Genomic DNA, 21,836 nt, shown 5'->3' with positions numbered 1-21,836 from the left:
CTCCCTATGTACCACATGGAATCTAATGAAAGTTCAAAGATTCCTTTTCCTCTCTCAAAGGAACTGAAATTCATCAACCTGACAGTACAAATTTTATACAATTCCTGGAGCTATCTTGTACGAAGAGAGATTCTCTTCTCCATAAAGTTGACATTAATTCCTTTTTTTCTGCATCTGATTTTAATTAAAATGAAGAAGACAGTAATAATTTACTTTTGACCCTCTCCTTGGAGGCAGGAGTCTTATTTTTTATTTTTCCTTCTTTTTTTTTCCCTGATGAGAGTCCATATTTATTTCCTTTCATTGGAAAGGCAGAATTATAGAGAGAGAAGGAGAGACTAAGAGAAAGATCTTCCATCTACTGGTTCATTCCTCAAATGGTTGTAATGACCTGAGTGCTGCTGATCTGAAGCCAGCAGCCAGGAACTTTCTCTGGATGTCCCACTTGGGTACATGGGTCCAAGAACTTGAGTCATCCTCTGTTGCTTTCCCAAGCCAGGGATTTGGATCAACAAAGGAGCAGCCGGGACTTGACTGGCCCCCATATAGGATGTTAGCACTGTAGATGGAAGCCTAACATATTAGGCCATGATGCTGACCCTTATTATTATTATTATTATTATTTTTGCTAACTACTTTCTAAGTTTGATTTTTACACCTTTTCATTGATGTAGTTGAAGTTCTGTAATAGTCTGTCCATCCTCTCTACTCTTTTACCAACATGTTGCTAAAAAACAGTGTCCAGAGCTCTCTACTTGTAACCTGTGGATGACAGAACTGTGGCAACCAACTACTTACCTGTTTAATTGAGAATGTCATGAACTTTCTTTAGGAAATGGTATGACATTATGAAAATTACCCCAAGACTTATCAATAGTTATGTTTATTTGTGTAGGTGTTTTATTTGTAGATCTGTCTGCTGATTTTCCTGAAAATTAGAAGGGACAATGTAGACTGTTTTTTTCACTTTAAACTTTATGAAGGAGTTATGTAAATATCTGGGTTTGCTGCCCTTTCACTTAAAGTTCACAAACTTTGAGAGTCTCATTTGCATTTAGTTAAGAATATGTAACACCAGAGTCCCCCAGCTGGAATAGGCAAAGTGAACTGAAAATTATTTCTGTTGATCACCACAATATAAGTTAAACGTAAAGGCAGTAGCCATTATCTAACTGGCATCTTGCAAAATGATGAAAGTTCTCCTACTTAAACATGTATGTGGGTACTCTAAAAAGTTAATGGAAAATGGAATTAAATGTTTTTTTAAAAGATTTATTATGGGCCCGGCATGGTGGTGCACACCCGGGATCCCATGTGGGCGCTGGTTCTAATCCCAGCAGCCCCGCTTCCCATCCAGCTCCCTGCTTGTGGCCTGGGAAAGCAGTCAAGGACGGCCCAAGGCTTTGGGACCCTGCACCCGCGTGGGAGACCCGGAAGAGGCTCCTGGCTTTGGATTGGCTCAGCTCCAGCCGTTGTGGCTGCCTGGGTGGGGAGTGAATCATTGGACGGAAGATCTTCCTCTCTGTCTCTCCTCTTTGTATATCTGCCTTTCCAATAAAAATAAAATAAATCTTTAAAAAAAATTTATTATTATTTGAAAGGCAGAGAGAAGGAGAGACATAGGGAAAGATTTTCCATCCTCTGGTTCATTCCACAAATGGTCACAACAGCCAAAACTGAGCCGATCTGAAGCTAGGAGTCAGGAGCTTCTTCTGGGCATCCCATGTGGATGCAGGGTCCCAAAGTTTTGGGTGGATGCAGGGTCCCAGGGCTTTGGGCCATCCTCTACTGCTTTCTCAGGTCATAAGCAAGGAGGTGGATTTGAAGTGGAGCAGGCAGGACATGAACAAGTACCCATATACGATATTGGTGCTTGCTGGTGGAGAATTAGCCTGTTGTGCAACTGCATCAGCCCCTAAATGTTTATTTTGGTGCCAAAATTTTGAAGTCAGTGAAAAGTTTTTTTCATAATACACATTTCCGTGAATTCTTTGAAGATCCCTTAAAGGATGGATTTTAAAATATTGGCACAAAAATACTTATCTTAATTTCATTTTCCATAATCCTCTTAAAGTTCCCTGGTTTAGAGATGAATATTTTTCTTGGGAGAAAATTAAGCTTGTTACTATAATTACATAATTATAACTTTCTCTGTCTACGTACTCACAGGGACAAAGAAGTTTTTGGCATACAATTCCATAGGATTTATGAATCTTACTCTTCAAAAACCATCTGCTCTGGGAGAAATGGTGTTAATAGTCAAAAGAAGTACCCAAATGGGGTAAGAGGCAGGAGATACTGGGTTAGGTAACATGGTAATTAAGAAAAAGAGAAAACTTTTCTAGACTCATTCAGGTTTCAGGTCATTCTCTTCAAGCCTGACAGTGGGGTAAAACAGGATATAGAGCCAGAAGGCCTTGAATCAAATACGTACCCTCTACCCATTCTCCCTTTCCCTAATTAACTGCATAACTCTATGCAAGTCATGAAATCTTCTCTGACCCTTGTTTTTTTCCCACCTGGTTAAATGAAATATTGGCTTTCTTCCCGTGGTTATTATAGCAATTAAAGGAGAAATACTTTGGAAGACACTGCCTTCAATTTCCTTAGAAGCACGCAGTTTGAAAACTTGAGCAACTTGCCATATGCTGAGTTTCAGGAGCTTCCAATCTTCAGGTTGGTTGCCCCCTTTTTAAAAATATGTATTTTGGGCCCGGCGCGGTGGCGCAAGTGGTTAAAGGTCCTCGCCTTGCACGCCCGGGATCCCATATGGGCGCCGGTTCTAATCCCGGCAGCCCCGCTTCCCTTCCAGCTCCCTGCCTGTGGCCTGGGAAAGCAGTCGAGGACGGCCCAAAGCCTTGGGAACCTGCACCCGCGTGGGAGACCTGGAAGAGGCTCCTGGCTTCGGATCGGCATAGTATCGGCCCGTTGCGCTCACTTGGGGAGTGAATCATTGGACGGAAGATCTTCCTCTCTGTCTCTCCTCTCTGTATATCCGCCTTTCCAATGAAAAAATAATAAAAATAAATCTTTAAAAAAAATAAAAATATGTATTTTGCAGAGAGCTATAGAGATTTTCTATTTGATGGTTCAATCCTCCAAATGCTTACAAAAACTGAAGTTGGGCCAGGTCTCCCCCACATTGTGGCACGGTAACCAAGTGCTTGGGCCATCACCACCTCCTGCCGTCCAGGGCCTGCATTAATAGGAAACTGGAATTGGGAGCCGCACTGGGACTAGAAGCCAGGAGAGTTCCTAGGGAATAATGGCATCCCATGCTCCTTAATAACAATTTCTCTTTCTCTCACACATCCTTTTCCTTAGGTCTTGGCTCCACTTGCCACCTCTCCCAAAAGCCTCCAGGAACTGCCTCAAGCCTTCTTCCATCTCCCTGCTTTTAGTCAAGACATTTCTCAGGAAATGGCTTCATTTTTCCCTCACTTATTGATTTCTTACTGCCTTTCACCCTACAGCACAATAAAAGCCTTGCCTTGTTCCTGGTCCATGGTGATCCGGATACGGTGTACTTCTTGGACATTTAGTACATGTAAAGGTTCTAGAACAGTGCCTGCTATCTACTCTGAAGAGCTGTTTTCCACACGTTAACGAGTGTTAAGCTGAAGGGTCAACCAAGAGCTTAGAGGCCCCTCTCCGTGTGTCAGACACGCCCGGCTGCCTCAGGTCTGACAGTAAAACGACTTGTTCTTTTGGTAAAAGCCGTTGCTTCGCTCCACTGCGCTGTGTCTCCGGCCTGGCTCTCGGCTAATCCAAGAGGGCGGTGCGGTTCCCATTTCTGACACGGTTCCCAGTCACCTACAGGTGGCATTGCTCGGGGTCCTCCCAGCCGGGGAGCCCCGACGGGGCGACTCTCCTGGGCCGAGACCCAGTCCTCCTCAGGAGACTCGGACCTGTTGACGCGTTTCTGACCCACGGAGGCCTCCAGCTTCCCAGTCCCAGCAGGGCGGGGCCTCGTCGGGGCGGAGCGAGCCGGCCCGGGCGGGGCGGGATGGGGCGGAGTCTGAGGGGGCGTGGCGACCGGGGGCGGAGTTTGCGGCGGGTGTCCGGCCTGGGTCTCCGGCATCTCCGTCAGATCTCGCGCTGTCCACGGTTCGCCGCAGCGGGCGCTCTCACGTGAGGTAAGGCCGTCGGGGGAGCGGCTGCGGCGGCCCCGGGGCCGTGGTGGCACTTGGCGGGGAAGGGTAAGGACCGGGAGGTGGCCTCCGAACGCTCGAAGACGGACCGTCGTAGACCAGGGGTAATTTTTGTCTCCTCCGCGCCGCGGGGAGAGGAGGCTCCGGTTGGGAGGTGAGACACCTGCGCCCTTCGAGGCGGCACCTTCCCGGCAGCTGCTGACGCTGACTGCTCGTGAGGAGCACCCGCCCCCTTCTCCCTCAGGTTCCCCGGGACAAGTTCGGCGTTGGGTTCGCCGCCCAGGGGGCGCGGCGCAGTGGATTCCTCGGCTTTGCTCCAGCGCGCAGTCTTGATAGAAAGTTGGCAGAATCCACTTTGTTCTTCACAGTCATCAGTTCCCAGCCCTCCCCCTCCCCGCTCCTGGGGAGTGAGGGGTGGGGAAATCGTGTTTGGATCTTGGAAATGGGGGCTCGGCCAATATTTGGGGAAAAACTAGGCTGAGCTGGGAGTGTGTATTTTTCTTCAGATCTTAACTTTGCTCTTGATTTTTTTTTTTGTCATGACATGTTGCTTGTTCACAAACAAGCACATCTGTAACCCTTCTTTGTAAACTGAAATTGTATTAAAGCTTTTAAAAATGTATTTATTTGAAAGAGTTATGGAGTTAGAAGGGGAGGAGAGAGAGAGAGTTCTTCCATCTGCTGGCTCACTCTCCTGAAGGTTGCAATGGTTGACGCTGGGTCAGACCAAAGCTGGGAGCTGTCGTCTGGCCTCCCAGGTGGACTCAGGGGCCCAAACACTTGGGCCATCTTCTGCTGCCTTTCACAAGAGTTGGATTGAAAGTGGAGCAGCCAGGACTCCAAATGGAGCTCATATGGAATACTGGCATGGCAGGCAGTAGGTTAATTCCCAACACCATATTACAGGTTCCTGAAACTGGCATATTTGTTTAGAAGTGTTGCTCTTAGTGCTAACTTGGAAGTACAGTGTAGTGGATGGCTAAGTCTCTGTGGGTTTGAAAGCTGTCCAAACAGTTATAGATTTTGTGCGTATGCACTGTGTTTTTCCAGTGAGTGTCCATCTTCCTCATAGGAAATTATGATGGTTTACTCTCTTGCAGATGACTGCTGGGGAGAAAGGAACAGAAAAAAATGCTGAAAAACAAAACCCAACAAACCGCTGGTCTCCCACATATATTTTGCCATTTAGCAAAGTAATTTGTGAGATTTTTAGTTTGTTATTTGGCAAATATCACATGTAATATGGAATGCCATAACATATATGGAGAAAAGAGAAGCATGGGTGATTTTCACATTATGCATTTGAAAATATTTTTTTAGCTTAGTTACATTCTCAGTGTTTATGAAAGCCATTTTCCCCCATACTACATGTGATCGCTATATTACTGCTCTTGCCACTCCAGGATGCACACTGTAGTGTGTGGTGTTAATGAGCTTGGTTCTTTCCACAATGGTGTGTGTGTTTTGGTGTGTGGAGCTGTGTCAGGAGGGTAAGTTGCTATAAACACATGCAAATCAGCACTGTCCTCTAGTTGATAATACCTTTGCTTCACATAGGCCTATAAACTCGACTTGTCACATTTTCCCCCAAATAGAAAGAATGTAGGTTATTCACATATGGTCTTGGATGTTTGAATCTGTTTCCCTACTTCACTCTATGTCAAGGCAGTTGTATTTTCTGAACAGCTGGCAGTGTTTTATCATCCATGGCAAAGCTCAGAGCCCTTGCTCCCTCGAGGTGACTCCTAACAAGGAGGTTGGAGGGGCGTGGTCAGTGGCTGGCCTACTTTTAGGCTTGGGCTCTGATGACTGGCTTCCTTGCCTTTCTTCAGGCGTGCGGAGTGCTGGGATCTTGGGCCCTGTGCCTCCAGCCACACCCCTGCCTGCAGGTTCCTCCTGGTGGACCAGATGGGTGCTCTCCTTCCTGCTCCTGTGCGTCCAGCTCTTTGGCTTCCATCCCACTGCTCCCCACATTTCTACTTCTGGAAGCTCCAGATGAGCAGGGATGTTGATCCTCAGCCTGGGGTGGGGCTCCTCATGTTTGCTCCATTCGTGCCTGCAGATGACAGTGTCACTTGTTCCAGAATGCTCACTGTGCTCTTGTCTTTTTGAATCTGCAGTAGACAAGAGTACACTAACTGAAGTTGAGCTTAGGGAAGTGGCCTTATATGGATTAAGGTTATAAATTGAGCATTTGCATTTGTTCGAAAGGAGTGAAATAGGCCATGGGAAATTGTAAAATTATCCTATACCAGGTAATTATACCATGAAAATAGCTTTTTTATTTAAAAAATATTTACTGGGGCTGGTGTTGTGTATTGACAGGTTGAGCTGCCACATGTGTTGCTGGCATCCCATATTGGAGACTTGGTTACCCCACCTCTGATGCAGCTCCTTGTCAATGTGCCTGGGAAAGCAGGGGAAGATGGGTGAAAGGGCCCAAACACTTGTATCATCCTCTGCTGTCCTCTCAGGCATGTTATAAGGGAGGTGGATCAGAAGTGAAGCAGCTAGAAGATGAACCCGAGCCCATTTGAGATGTTGCCATTGCAGGTGGCAGCCCAAGCTGCCAGTCCCTGTGAGAATAGTTTTGTTGAAACAGATGAACAAAGGGGAAGGACCTAGTAGTTTCTTCCAGCTCCCTATTTGTTCTACCTGGGCCTGTCTTTTTGTTTCTGCTCTGCTCCATCCAAACATTCCTTAGATTGGATTATCAGTATTGCCTTCCCTATCATGTTTGCTCAGAGCTCGGATGACCTTGTTTACTGTGGTCTAGCTGTGGAAAAATTACCTTTTGTTTTGTTTAGAGGAAGCAAGGATAAAATTTTAAAAGATTCAGTTATTTTTAGGGGTACAAAGGAAAAGCAAAGGAATGTAAAAAATTATGTGGACAGTTAGTTGATGTGTTATTCTTTGATGTTAAAGCAAATTAGCCTTTTCCTTCCCAGAAATACTAGTTGAAATTCTTTGCTATATATTGTTGATAGTTGATACTTCTTCAGATTTTCAATTTGAAACGTTATCTGTTAACTTCTCACTGTGGAAGGTGATAAGCTACCTATCTTTTTCTCTCCAGCCCCCTAATACAAACACAGCTTCTGTATTTTCCTGTCCTTGTAGTAGTTACAGCATATTGATTAATAGTTAGGTTAAGAAAAATACGTAAGCCAAGTACATGTTTTGATTTAATAATGGCTTCGTTCATTTTGTATATGTTGTTAATTCAACCTGCAACTCTTGGTCAAATTTTTAAAAATATTCCTTCATATGTATCAGGTCTGCTGTCAAGTTCTTTTTCTTCAAGAGGCTCTTCTTAAGCCTTCTAGATTACTATTGCCTGTACTGATTGTCTTCTACATCAGGGTCCTTGTCAGCATCTTTCTCCTGTATTGCATCATCCCTGGCACTTGCAGTTCCCTCTGTTTTGGTTGAGCATATCAAGGAGTTTCTGGAAAACAGGCATGAAAGATCTCTTGTTCTGAGACCAGTCATACCTGAAAATATTGATCTTTCTCTTTCAGATGATTGATTGCTGAATGTAGAGTTCTAGATGGATACTTTGAAGGCCTTCTAGCTTCTGATGAGGCTGTTGAGATATTCAAAACCGTTCAGATCCTGAAATTTTCCTTGTGTCCTGTGTGTACTAACCTGTTGGCTCCTCTCTGGAATTTTGTGAAATTTTATTCACTGTATCCACAATCCTGAAGCTTCATGATGCTGTACCTTGCTGAGGATCATTTTTTATTCATTAGGCTTATCCACCTGCTTTCTGTAGTAGAGCTGGAAGTCTTGGCAGGTAGTGTATAGATGTTTACCTCTCTCCTCCAGGCTGTTTTTAGTGAGTTAATTGAGCTACAGAGCCATTAGCGGGTATGGAACAGGGAAGAAAATACTAGGTCTTTTTTTTTTTAATTTTTGCCTGGGTAGAGAAGTGGTAGGCATGTAACTGCTCAGATTATCTGGGAGATCTAACTTTTAAAAAGTATTTTTTAGCTCATCCCTCTCTTCACAGAGCCCAGTTGTCTTTAATTCTTTAGCTTTTTGGAGATTTCTGTGGTGTAAATTGAATTGTGTTTTGATTTTCACTCATTTACCTAGATATTTTTGCCATTGCCTTTTCTGTCATTCATTCTCTTCAGCCTTGCTTATTTATACCTTCAAGAAAAACATTTTTTTACTGTTATTTTATTGTATTTTCAGCGGAAATAAAAAGTAGAAACTTTTGTTCACTTTGTCATTGATGTTTAGAATAGATTTCTTTAAAATTATTTATCTGTTTGCTAGAGAGAGAGAGAGATTGAATGTCTCTCATATGTGAATTTACTTCCTAAACACCCACAAATTCTGAGGCTGGCCAGGTTGAACCTCGAAGCCAGTAACTCAGTCTGGGTCTGTCATGTAGGAGGAGTCAGGGACCCAAGTACTTGAATCATTGACTACTGCCTCCTGGGGTATATGTTAGCAGCACTCAGGAGCCAGGCCAGGACTGAAACCCAGGCACTCTGATATGGGATGCATGCTTCTTCAGCTAAATTCTTAACCACTAGACCAAATGTTGACTCCACAGAGATGGATTTCTTAATCAACCTCCTCCCAGAGATCAATATTGTTTGGTTATGGCAGTGTACAGTCATTCTGCCTGTCTTCACCCACAGTAAACATTTTGCAGTCAGCCCAGGCTTATCCTCACATGGAGCCTCATGTTCTTTCTTATACTACTCTACACATCATGTTTAGCTGATCACGGTTATTGTGGGAAGCAGACCCTATCTGTAACCCTGACTTGCTTTAGGTGTGTAGCTCGCCCCTTGTGCAGTCAGCTCTTGTTGCTATTTCTTGTGTTTATTGCATCCAGGAAGACTCATTTTGTCTTGTTAATCTCAGAATGCCTTACCTTTCAGAGAAACTGGGCCAAGTATGATGGGTGCCCTTTTTGCCTTGGTGAAGTTTATCATTATTTCCTCCTGGGGGATGCTTTACCATGTGCTGCCTTCCCAGCAGCAACACCTCCTTCCCGTTTTCGAGCTTGTGCCCTTCTTGGAATGTGTAGCAAGTTCCTGTTTTGGGCTGGACCAAACAGAGGTGACTGGTTCACTCTGCTTCTCACTGGTGATCACAACTTTCCCAGTCTTGTTTTCCCAGTTGAGTCATTCCTCAGGCTTCTTTAATGCAACCTAATCTTTTAGCATTTTCTCCCAGCAACTTTACTACACCAACATGCTTTGTAGTTACACAGAGAGACATGAGAAGAGTCAGCTTCCACTGAAGTTAAAGAGTATTGTTCCTGAAGTGTCTTATCTGTAGCAAAAGCAAAGCTTTGTTCTCCCCTGGTAATGGCTGTGTGCTGGGATTGTGGAAAATTCCTGGGCTATTCATTGCTACCGCGGAGGAGGTGCAGTAGTGACTATCTCACAAGGGTAGCAGGGAAGAAGTGCTTAAAAAGGCTAGGTCAGCATGTGCTGCTGCTAGGTACTACTCGGTACAAAACCCGAGCTGGTTTGGGGGGCCATGCTGAGTTCATTCCTCCTAGTGTTTCTTCATGCTTCTTGCCTTTCTCAAAAAGAGCCTTTGAATTATTGCTATTTTGTTGAAGTTTTAGATATTTATTTTTGTTTATTTTGTTTGTGTGTTTTTATTTTAAGGTGAGGAAATCACAGGTATACTTGGGCCATGTTTTCTAATAGACTGGGTCAAGGCAGGTGGTAGAGAGGGAAGTCTTTCTCCCTTACGCCCTATGTTTGCAGAAAGGGAACATCCTTTCCTGTTTGCCAGTATTATTTTGAACATGAATATGGAGGTGACTATGTGCTATTACCTCCAGAACCCAGATGAGGGGGAGTACATCTTGGAGAAGGTATCATTTGGTAGGCACATGGGATTTCATAGGGTGAGAAGATGTGGCTTCCAATTCTTGACCCTGAGCTTGCTGGTGCAGACAATGTCAGACTGTCCATCATCCCATTGCAAGATAGTGCTTTTTAATTAAGGTCCTCACAAGGTGGTCCAACCACGACTGTCACCTACTTCCAAACATTCTGACCATTAATCTTAAGGGTTGCTGAAGGATATAGATTCCTCACATCTTCTGTATATATTTCCTGATGGTTAGGGGTGTAGTCCTTGCTTATCCTGGGTTTGAAAATCTGTCTCTGTCTCATCTAGTAGGTCCATCTCATGAGCCAGAGAATTTCCACTCAGTGCCAGTGCCTGTGTCTCTGGCCTGGTCTGCATTCCTCTTAGGAGTTCTTGGATTCTTGTTGACTTTTGGAGAGGTATTTGAAGTTTTCACTTGGTTCTTAGGCATAGGTAGACTTGGCTTTTGTGTGCAGCTAGATGTGGTCCTTTCCTTTGCACTGGCATCAACATCAGTGGTATCTCAACATGTAATGTGTACATTGAGGCTATACACATGAGGTCTGGTCCCTGAGATCAGAGATGCTGATGTGTCTGAGGCAAACAGAACATGAGGGCATGAGCTGCTTGTCTAGATCCAAAGCTACTGGCGCAGAACCTTGCCAGCTTGAGGTCCCTAGGCCCACCCCCAGCCTGGCACATGTGTGTACTGGCAGGTGTGGGGACTTGAGCTATTTTTTTTTATTTGAAAGAGAGAGATACAGAGACAGAGGCAGACACAGAAAGATCTCCTTCTCGCTGGTTCAGTGCCCAAATGTGTGAAAAAGCTAAGGGTAGGCCAGGCTGACAGAAGCTGGGGACTTACCCAGGTTTCGCACATGGATAAAAGGGCCAACTACTTGAACCATTAGCCACTGCTTCAGAGCTGTGCATCAGTAGAAAGCTGAGCTAGGAAGCAAACCCAGGTATAAGTATTCTGAATGGTTTCTTAACTGCTGTGCCAGACACCCACATGTGATATGGTAGTTTTTTTTTTTCAAGCTTTATTTAATTTATTTGAAAGACAAAGTTAGAGAGAGAGATAATTTTCCACCCACTAGTTCACTCCCCAAATGGTCATAACACTTAGGGTGGTGTTAGATCACATCTGCCACATGGGTACAGGGCCTAAGAACTCGGGCCATCTTCTGTCGCTTTCCTAGGTACATTAGCAGTGAATTGGATTAAATCAACACCAGTATGGGATGCTGGCATTACAAGCAGCAACTTTGTTGGCTTGCCACAGTGCTAACCCCAAGTGTGTGTGTGTGTGTGTATATGTGTGTGTTTAACCTAAGTTGTTATTGTTATTTTTAGGCTTTCCAACCAGAAGGTGAAGTTTCCCAAATAAGTAAATACTTGATCAATGAACTGAATGAATTTTGGACACTTTGCAGTTAAGAAAATAGATAATTTTGATACTAGATAATTTTAGACACTTTAGTAAGGAAAGAATGTATTTGGTCATGATTATTCAGATTTTATCTAGCAATCACTAATGACTTGATTAAACTTTCACTTCACTTCGGCTGTGCAAACAATGCAGAACATTTAGTTAAGTCTTTCGAAGTTTATAATTTCTCATATTACTTAGAAATATTCCTTATTGAAACCATTCTGGGAAGGACAGCCCATATTATTGCGGTGGTCATTTTCCACCCATGTAGTTCTTCTTGGAGTAGTGTTGCATTTGTCTTGGTTTTTAAAGCCAACAAAAGTGGCTTTTGAATAAGGCAGAGAAGAGTAACTTGTCTGGTGAGTGCTATATTTCTAAAGGAGGAGAACCTTTATTTGGATCTTAGTAATATATGCATCTTTTGTAACTATTTCATTTATTTAACAGGTTTAAAGCTTTTGAAATGCTTAGTTACAGACTATCAAAGAGACTCATGTTAAATTGTTCTATTCTGTATGAAATATTTGTGTAAAATTCTGTAAAATACCTTATTCCATTTGGTTTTCAGTTTTGCAAAATCCTAGCCTGATTTATTTGGAAGAACATTTATCTTTTTTCTTTTAATCCTGCATGGGATTCCAGCAGTATTTTTTCTGTTGCTGCTGCCTTGGGGCCTTGTATGCCTTCATATATTCCTCAGTACTGTGTTTCAACCACAAGGTTTGGAATCTGCACATGATTGCTTCAAAAATGAAACTGTGGATTTTTTCCCGCTACAGAGGTATGATTTCAAGGTTCACTTATCTGCAAAGATGATTTAAATATGCAGTCAAGTTTGTTTCACCATTAGTGTTATTTTGTTTCATAGAAGGCAGTTGGTTTCTGTTTTCTGCTTTGGATGATAAAGATACTTGATCATGGACCTGGCTCCATTGGCTAATCCTCCTCCAAGGAAAGCCTTGGACCCCCACTCACATGGGAGACCTAGAGGAGGCTTCTGGCTTTGTATCAGCTCAGCTTCAGCCATTGTGGCCACTTGAGGAATGACCCAGTGGGTAGAAGATCCTTCTCTGTCTCTTTTCTCTGTAAATCTGCCTTTCCAGTAAAAATAAATACATCTTTTACAAAAATTACTGGATCATCTAACCATGCAGAAAAGCAAATACTATTTAACTGGGTTATGAGTGCTAAAAGATATGCGAATTAGGTATACATTTTTTTCACATTTATTTTAAAGCACGTCACTTTCTTTGTCATGTATAAGAGTGCTTCAAAAAGTCCCTGGGAGGGGCAGGCATTTGGCATCGTTGTTAAGATGATGCTTGGGACACCTGTATCTTATATTGCTGTGACTGGTTCAAGTCCTGACTTCTTCACTTTTGATTCAATTGTGTGCTAATGGGCACCCTGTGGGGCAGTAGGTGATGGCTTTAGTGCTTGGTCACTGCCACCCACATGGGAAATGTGGCTGGCCTTTGGGGATTCTGGCTGTTGTAGGCCTTTGGGAACCAAATCAATCAATGGAAGATCTGTGTCTGTGTGTGCCTTCCAAGTAAAATCAAAACTTAAAAAAAGGTTGAATAAGTGGAATTAATAAATTTATTCTGGTGCAAATATGAAATATATGCATAGATTTTCATAATACTAAATTTTTATGAATGTTTTGAAGATTCCTTGTTTGCATGGATTTCTAAAGTACTTGCACCAAACTGATGTCTTAATTACATTTTTCTTGAACTTTTGAAGACACTGTGAAGTTAAACCAGTGAGAGAAGCATTGCATGAGAGTTCTCAGGTTGTATATTGGGCTTGGAGGTGTTGACACATCATTTATTCCCCTTAAATTGAGGGATCTAAGAGTTGTATGTGTTCCTTGGACTCACTATCATCTTTAAAAATGAAGTTGCTGTTGTTTGTTGTTTTATATATTCATTACTAAAAATGTAAGCAATACTGAAACTTTCAAAGGAGAAATGAAAATGACCCCAACCCTGGGGAGAGTCTTGGTAAGCTTTCTCCATCATCTGTCTCAGCATTTAATTTCAAAAGTCTTTAGCATATTTCTAGAAAATAATTAACCCAAGGAGCATTATGTGCAACCATTTATGTGAATTGAAATTTTGTAAGCTTTATTTATGTACGTCCAATTACTTTATGATGTTGTAACTAGCTCATGCCTAATGCTCTTTGAGTAACATTATTTCATACTTGTATAGATATTTTCTTGTAGAAATTATGATCAATTTTAGTAACTAGCTGATAATGTATCATGGAACTATCTAGTGATATTTTGAGCCACTGACAATTGAGATTTGGATTGGCCCCTTCATCTCCTTTTTTGGTTGTTAGTAGTGTTGTAATACTTCCCCCTCCCTGCCTTTTGAGGATTATTTCTGTGGGAAAATAGTTCTTAAAATACCATTCTGGGTTAAGGATTATTAACTTTTAATCAGTGTCAGAATGACAGAAAAAATGATTTTAAAAGTTCACTAGCAATAAAAAGCAATTTATTAGTGTCTGTTATCCTTTTTCTTTTCTTTAACTTTTAGAGCAGTTCTGTCCATCTTTTGTAAGTGATGGTAGAAGGTTTGGCAAGTCATGTACCAAGTTATATATAGGTCAAATAATAAAGTTGAAAGAACCTGTCAAGTGCATTTACAAGTCTATGTTCCTGTTGGTAAAGGACATAGCCTCATTTCATTTTATTGGGTGTCTGGTAGGAAAAGCTTCCCAGTATCAGTAACAATGTAAAGAGGTTGCTTTTATGGCAACTGAAACTACGTTTGACTTCCCTACCTGGTCTGGGGTTTATGAACCTTCCTGTGGGCTGGGAAGGCATTGGGAAACTTCAACCCTCCTGCCCACTTCCCCATTCCTTGACTGTATAATGAAGTCGGTGCAGTAAGGTGTGTAGGGCAACCAGTAAAATTAAAAATTTTTTGCAATAGTGTAGTTTCTTGGTATAGAAGTAAAACAGACTGAATTCCTATTGAGACTGTTTCCTAGATATATTCCCGGATTTTGTGATTTGATGTTGAAAGCCTCAGTTACATCCTCAGTCAGCTATTAGCTACACTTATGTTCCCATGTTTTATATAAAACAAAGCATAGTGACATGTAATTAACAGTCCACTTCAGAAACTCTGATGGCCTCATGCTTGTAAAGGACTTTGAGCTTTACTGAGAGTGTTTTGCGTACATTCATGAATAATGAGATGGCTTGTTCTACTGGATAAAGGGCCTCTCTATTATGCCCCCTTTACAGATGACATAAGTGAGCCTCATGGAGGATAGACTTGCCAAGAACCAGAGGGTAAATTTAATGTAGTGTCTATGGAATCTTTCCTAGACTTTGAGGAATAAATGGGATTTAATATAAGTTATGCTTGAGTGTATTGTGGGGAAAATAAACTTATACTATTTGAAACAGATATAATATTTTTGGAGGCTAGATACTTTGTAAGGGGGATGCATGTTTGACAAATGCGTTAATGTTCTTAAGGAGTATTAAATAAGGGAAGCTAAGGATAAACTGTGATTTTTGATTTTTAAAATCTTTTAAAAAATATTTATTTATTTTTATTGGAAGGGCAGATATTCAGAGAGGAGGAGAGACAGAGAGGAAAATCTTCCGTCCGGGGTTCACTTCCCAAGTGGCTGCAACAGCGGGAGCTGAGCCAATCTGAAGCCAGGAGCCAGGAGCTCTTCCGGATCTCCCACGCGGGTGCAGGTTCCCAAGACTTTGGGCCATCCTCAACTGCTTTCCCAAGCCAAAGGCAGGGAGCTGGATGGAAAATGGGGCTGCTGGGATTAGAACCAGCGACCATGTGGGATCCTGGAGTATTCAAGGCAAGGACTTTAGCCTCTAAGCTAAGGTGCCTGGCCCATGATTTTTCTTTTTTAGAGGTTTAGTTATTTCAAAGGTGGAGTGACAGAGACACAGAGGCAGAGAGAGAGAGTGAGCTAAGAGACAGCGATCAAGAGTGAAATCTTCCATCCAGTAGTTCACTCCTCAAATGGTCACAATGGCCAGACTGAAGCCAGGGACCAGGAGCTTCATGTGTGTTTCCCTTGTGGGTTTAGGAACCCAAGCACTTGGGCCATCCTCTGCTGCTTTCCCAGGCACATGAGCAGGGAACTGGATTAGAAGTGGAATGGCTGGGCCAGAACTTGCGCCCATATGGGATGCCAGTGCCACAGGCAGTGGTTTTGCTTGCTATGGTGCAGTGCTGGTTCCTAAATTGTGATTTTTAAAGTGAGTCTGAAAAAAGTTCACACAAAGACAATTCAGTGTGTATTGAGTCAGTTGGAGACTGAGAGAAATATTTTTAAAAATCAGGACTTGAGATAGACAGGACAAAGATCAGACACAGCTGGACGTTTCTTGGGATGTGATTGAGCTAGACTATTATTATGACTTAAAACATGACATAGAAGAGGAAGTACACAGTAAATTTCAAGTTCACAGTCAATATGAGTCTTTTGGTCTACTGAAAGCAAGACTGTTTATCTCAGTGTATGCAAAATGGCAGGGAAGTGGTGGAGAATACATTTGGGTAAAATAAGTCCATTTGTGCATGCAGATGTACATTCCAGTTTTTTACTCAAGGAAGTTTCAGATATTATTGTAAACTCTTAACTAGAAACATTCACTCAGTATTTGACATAGCACAAAAATGCTAACTTGTTCTTAGCTATTGTCACAAGCATTCAGAAACACTTGTTTTCATGGTGCTTCAGCATCCGAGGTAGTTTAGTTTTCATCATAATGAACTTAGAAATGGCACGTAACTTCATGAGTGGCATGGAAGACTGAGTAAAATACTCCCAACCAACCCTTCAGTATAGAAAGATAAAAGACAAGACATGTGGACAGGTGCATGGCTTTTTCGCTATGCCAAACTGAATAGTGCAACAGAAACTGTTCATTTAGACCTCCTTTAGTCACCCAGAAATGCACCTGCCAATGTTTACTGGGCATATGTGATACACCAGGTTCCATTTTTCAGACAATTGTTCAGACAATCCTATGAGGTAAAAATTATTTCTAGCATTTTACAGGCAAAGATCATAAATTCTGTAAGAGTTGTTAAGTGGTGGGCAAGGAGTCTAGAACATGGAAGAGTCCCAAGCTCTCCTTGGTGAGCTCTCATAAACTCTTCTCACTAATACCTTCTGGAAAACAGAGTTGGACAAGCTAGAAGGAAACATAAATGTCTGTTTCAAGCACAACTGAAGCCATTAGTTCCTCTGGTATCATCCTAAACTTCTACAGATCATAAAATATTTTCATTGCAGTACCATTGAAATTTGCTGTGAGCCATATATGTCATTGAGAACTTTGCAGTAACTGCATTGAAAAAGGAAAAAGCAATAGGTGAAATTATCTTAATAATACATTTTGTGCAACTCAACATATAAGAACAATATAATTTTACCATCTTATATAACATTATTAGTGAGATGTTAGAAACAACTCAGGACCAATACCATACATTATCTTTTCAACACAGTGATAGTGTCATGTGTAATTCTACCAAACAATAGTTTTTTTAAATAACAAAATTCATTTTATTTTTTATGGTGTTTATAAAGTTGAGAGGGATGCATGTCCATGTGAACTACCAATTAGGATAGGAAGGGTCAAGAAGTGGGGGAAAGTGGATGAGACAAATGCTTCCAATCTCCTTTCTTCTGTTATCTGGGGAAAGTGGAGAAGGGGCGAAGGCTGCTCCCAGCAACCCAACTGCATCAATACCCAGGAACGGAGGAAGGCTACCCGATGTCATCTCGGGTTACCTGAAGTGGAACATGTTCCAAGGATGAGGATATTGCTTAAATGGTTTTGATAGTTCTGAGATGCTGTTGATTTTGTTGCTCCAAGGTTGAAGAAATCCTTCCAAGGTCCATTGGCTGACATAGTTCCACCTTAGTGTCTCGATTCTCCCAGATAATTGTCCGAGAGAGCTGTCCAATTTGTTCTGCCTTCCATAGCACTAGATGTTCTCTGCAGGCCTCAATGAACTGGTTGTCATGTTTCCCATGAGCTTCTGGGCATGCTGTCCACTGCACAGGCCTCAGCAACTGTGGAGACTCAGTTCTGACACATGTACTCCAGGTTACACCACAAATCCTGTGATTTTTCACAATGGTTGGAGTTCAGAGTCCAATAATCCAATTGGGAGGGGAGAGTCCCCACAGAAACCTCATCAGAGGTGACCCCAACTTGACTCCTGTGTGTGCTAGCCAGTGTGGGGCCTGGCTCAGTCCCTCACCCACATCAGCCTACACACACACTGGTGGTTGCAGTCACCTGGTCAGTTTTGTCCCCAGCCCCATCTCATTTGCAAAGCAGTAGATACTGCAGCCCACCACATACTTTCCCCTCTTGCACCTGTGGGAACTGCAGTCTAATCAGAGTGACCCCCCAGTAACTCCCACTAGGCCTGCCCCTAGCCCTGCTTCCTGTGCATGCTACTATGTGCAGCTGACTGATACAACATTTCCCACATGTCATTCAGCTCTTGTACACATCAATGGGCATTGGAGCCTAGCTCAACCCAGCCGACTCTACTATAGAGGCCACACACATGCTGGTAGGTGCTGCCTCCTGTCTAGCCAGGCCTGCCCCCAGTCCTGGTTCTCATGCTAACCAGTGGGAGTTGCAGCCCATCAGAGAGGGGCAAACAATAGAGTTTTGATGAACAGAAAAATGCTTTATATTGCTTCAGTTTTGATTTCAAATTCACATTCTTTTCCTTAAAGGTTTATTCATTTATTTATTTGAAATGCAAAATTACACACAGAGAGAGAGAGAGAAGGGGGAGAGAGAGCAAGATAGAGAGAGAGAAAGAGAGAGTCAGTCTTTCATCAGCTGGCTTCTTTCCCAGATTGCCGCAATGGACAGGATTGTGCCAGGCTGAAGACAGGAACCAGGAGCTTCTTCCAGGTCTCCCACATGGGTGCAGGGACCCAAGTACTTGGGTCATCCTTTGCTGCTTTCCAGGCCGTTAGCACTTGAGCTGGATCAGAAGTGGAGCAGCTAAAACTCCAACAGACACCCACATGGGATGGTGGCATTTTGGTGCTTTACCTAGTAAGCCATCACACTGGCACCTAAGTTCAAAATTTTTTAAAATTATTTTTTAATAATCTTACTTAGTTGATTAGGGTACAAAGGGTCAAGGGCTACAGGGGGAAAGTGGGTAATACCATTGTTTCCACACTAATATTATCGGTTTTCCCTGTATCTGGGGTTAGGGGAGTAACAAAGGGAAAAGCCCCACGCAACCTCCCACCCATCCCAGATCCCCAACGGGAGGTGCACTCTGAGGGTCCTGCTCAAACAGTTTTGATAGTTCATCAGTTCTGGATTGCTGCCAATCTCTCCGTCCCAACCGTAATGAAACCTATTCAGAGTCCACTGGCTGACAGTCTCTTCATGGTTGGGGTTCTGAGATCAGCAGTTCAGTTGGAGGGATCAGCAAAGAAACTTCATCTGAGATGATCCCAGACCTGATTCTTGCATGAGTTTGCTAGTACAGACTCTCCAACACCATCCGTCACACAAATTAGCTTAATGCACATGCTGGTTGTTGTGATTGCTGGGTCCGTTCTGTTTCCAGGCCTGTCTTCCTCGTGAACCAACGGGTGTTGTAGTCCAGCTCGATCCTACCCACTTCATACTTGGTCCTCACACAAACCAGTTGGAGCTACAGCCTAGTTTGGGTGACTCCCCATAACCCCCCCTACTTCTGCCCCCTACTCTGGTTCCCATGCTTGCCAGTATGTACCACAGGCTTTTCCAGACTGTCCCACATCCCATTTAGCTCTCGCACATGTCAATGGGCATTGCAGCCTAGTTCAACCCAACCAACCTACTATCCAGCCCATACACCTACTGGCAGGTGCCTTTCTGTCTAGCCACCCTTGCCCCTGTCCTGGTTTTCGTGTTGTCCAGTGAGAGTGGTAACCCTGAGGGAGGTGCTCATTATTTCCCTTCTAGGCCACACCCACTCCCAGATTATGCAGTCTCCAGGTGGTTCTGGCATTTGGCTTGACAGAATTAGCTCCCAGTGCCAGGCTCTGTCAGCTAATGCTGCGGTTAAGCCCAACCAACCCTCACCCACTCTAATTTTTGCTTGCACCAGTTGGAACAGTCAGCCCACCATAGCCCTTCCCTTATCTAGCTCATATGAGGCCCACAGGTGTTAGAGTCCTGCCTAGTCTGATCTGCCCCCATCCCGACTCACGCTTTCCAATGGAAGTAATTGGCCAGTAGGGGAGCCCACATTCCCCTGTTGGCTTTGCCTCCTCCCCCTGATTATCACATGTGCTGTTTGGGCCCTGCAACCACATGTGGTACGGCTCATCTCACCTTGGCATTACTTGTTGTGTACTGGTATGTGTCGCAACGGAACCTGGCTTGACCCACACTCTGTTCTGGTGCTCGGATTTGCCAGCAGGTGTGATGTGAACAGGTTCAGTCTGGTCTGCCCCCAACCCATTACATGTGTATGCCAGTGGGATAATTTCCATTGCCTGTTCTGGGCTATTTCCTATTTTGTCCTGCGCTTACCTGCAGGGACTGTGTCCTGCCAGAGAAGTTGTCCAGGCTCCTCCATCAGAAACTCTCTCAGTGCCAGATTTCGCGCATACCAGTGGGTCCATGAGCCAGCCCTACTCAGTTCACCTCCTGTCCTAGCAGGAACAGTGACTTTTCTTGACTGGCCTTCAACCCAATCTGGTTCTTAATGTTGGATATTTCAATCCAGCCATGCTTCTTCCATACCCCCATACAGTGCACACATGGTTCAGTAAGGGCTGAGACCTAGCCTAGTCTGTCACACATCTCCCCTGGTCCTCCAGAGCACCAGATGGTGTTGGAGTCTGGCCTAGCTTGGTGCTTCCAGTCCCAGTCCACACTTGTGCCAAGTGAGATTACAATTGTATCCTGATTAGAATGCAGCCCCCATTCTAGCCCATGAGCTCCTTGGTGGGAAACTCAACCCAGCTGGGGTGTCCCCTTAGCTCCCTAGCCAGGCCAATTCCCAGCTTTAGATTACGTGCAGGCCAGTGGTTGCTCTGACTCAGCTTGACAGAGCCCCTCACTTGCCCTGGCCCCTTAGATGCTGTGGCTTAGTGTCCCGGTCTCACGCAGATCAGTAGGTGCAAGGACCTACTTGGCATGACCTGTGTTCCAACCTGATTTCTGTTGTTTCTTGCGAGTTAAGGTTTGTTCGGCCCTGCCCACTCTGTCCCTTCCCAGTGGCAACCCGGCCCACCCCACATCCTGTTTTAGGATGCACATTCAGGTGCTGCTGCCTTGACCTGCCCTGACTGTTGTGGGTTCCTTTACCTGTGAGTGATGGCAGGTGGTATGGTCACACCTAGCTTAGTCCATTGCAACCTCAGTTGTGAGCTAAGTGGGGGACTTGTATTTCCACAGGGTTGGGCCCACACAACCCCATGAATCTACCCCCAACCCAAGTTCTTTTGCGTGCTGGATGGTGTCTTGACCCTGCCAAATGTGACCATTCCACTACTCCACCACCCACGGGTAATGGTACCTAACATTGCCAAAGAGGCCTCCATCCATAGCTTTGGTGTGGGCTGGTGTGTGGCTATCAGAGATGTTCTATACTAACAGCCCATCTCTGGATTCCTAATTGGGCTGGTGAATCTGTCTAACCCAAATTATCTTCTGGATACTTCCCTCCAAACCACCAGGTCTCAATCCCTGTGCATGCTTGAAACTTTCATGACCCTGTCACTGGGAATCACCCAAAATTCACTTCTCACCTACACTAAAACTGCCCTTAGTCATGAGTGTCCCCAGGCAGCAACTACATATTTTGAAAACCCCAGAGTTCACTGCAGGCGGCCAGCAGGCAAGGCCTGGCAGCACTTGGTGCACTGGTTGCCCAAGGCCGAGGACTCATTCACTGCCTTCTGGCAGTGTCTTTGGCTTGAGTCCCCAGCATTGGGTCCGACCTGGCAGGGGTATCCCCCACAGCTGCCACACTGCAGGGAGCTGCAGTTTCCCCCAACCCCAAGGCCCGAACCCCTCCCAAACTCACCCAGCCACAAGATCTTAGCAGCAGGGTAGAGCTAGGAATTTTTTTTTCATATAATTCATTTGTATTCTAATATCTTATGACAAGGTGGCATGAGTACAGAGTATGAAATAAATTACAAGTAAGGTTTAAATATGTCTTTTAACAGACCTTGAACAATGTTCATTAATGACTGTTAGCTTCAATTTCTTTTTTCCATATAGAATACTAGGAATACTTAACTTGTAGTATTCTTGTAAGGAATAAGTGAGATTAAACACAATTGCTACTAAAGAGCATTACTAATATCCCGATTTACATATTTACCAGGTACCTCTTTGC

At 43.7% G+C, this 21,836-nt stretch overlaps 1 protein-coding gene across 4 annotated transcripts in view; it reads left to right on the top strand.

Annotated features, from left to right (window-relative positions):
* Positions 1-4,083: 4,083 nt before the first annotated feature.
* The window catches only part of TEC (tec protein tyrosine kinase), a 110,459-nt gene continuing 92,706 nt past the window's right edge, over positions 4,084-21,836 (top strand). For 2 of the 4 annotated variants that reach the window (XM_040966373.1, XM_040966370.1), the window contains exon 1: positions 4,156-4,305. The gene's annotated coding sequence lies outside the window, so the exon portion shown is untranslated. The other 2 variants (XM_040966371.1, XM_040966372.1) reach the window with 2 other exon arrangements.

The sequence above is a fragment of the Ochotona curzoniae genome, unplaced genomic scaffold, assembly GCF_017591425.1.
Source record: "Ochotona curzoniae isolate NIBS_2020 unplaced genomic scaffold, NIBS_Ocur_1.0 scaffold_4505, whole genome shotgun sequence".
Classification (NCBI taxonomy): Eukaryota; Metazoa; Chordata; class Mammalia; order Lagomorpha; family Ochotonidae; genus Ochotona; species Ochotona curzoniae.
Note: the sequence above shows the minus strand (reverse complement) of the source record. Positions and strands in the feature narration are given on the sequence as shown.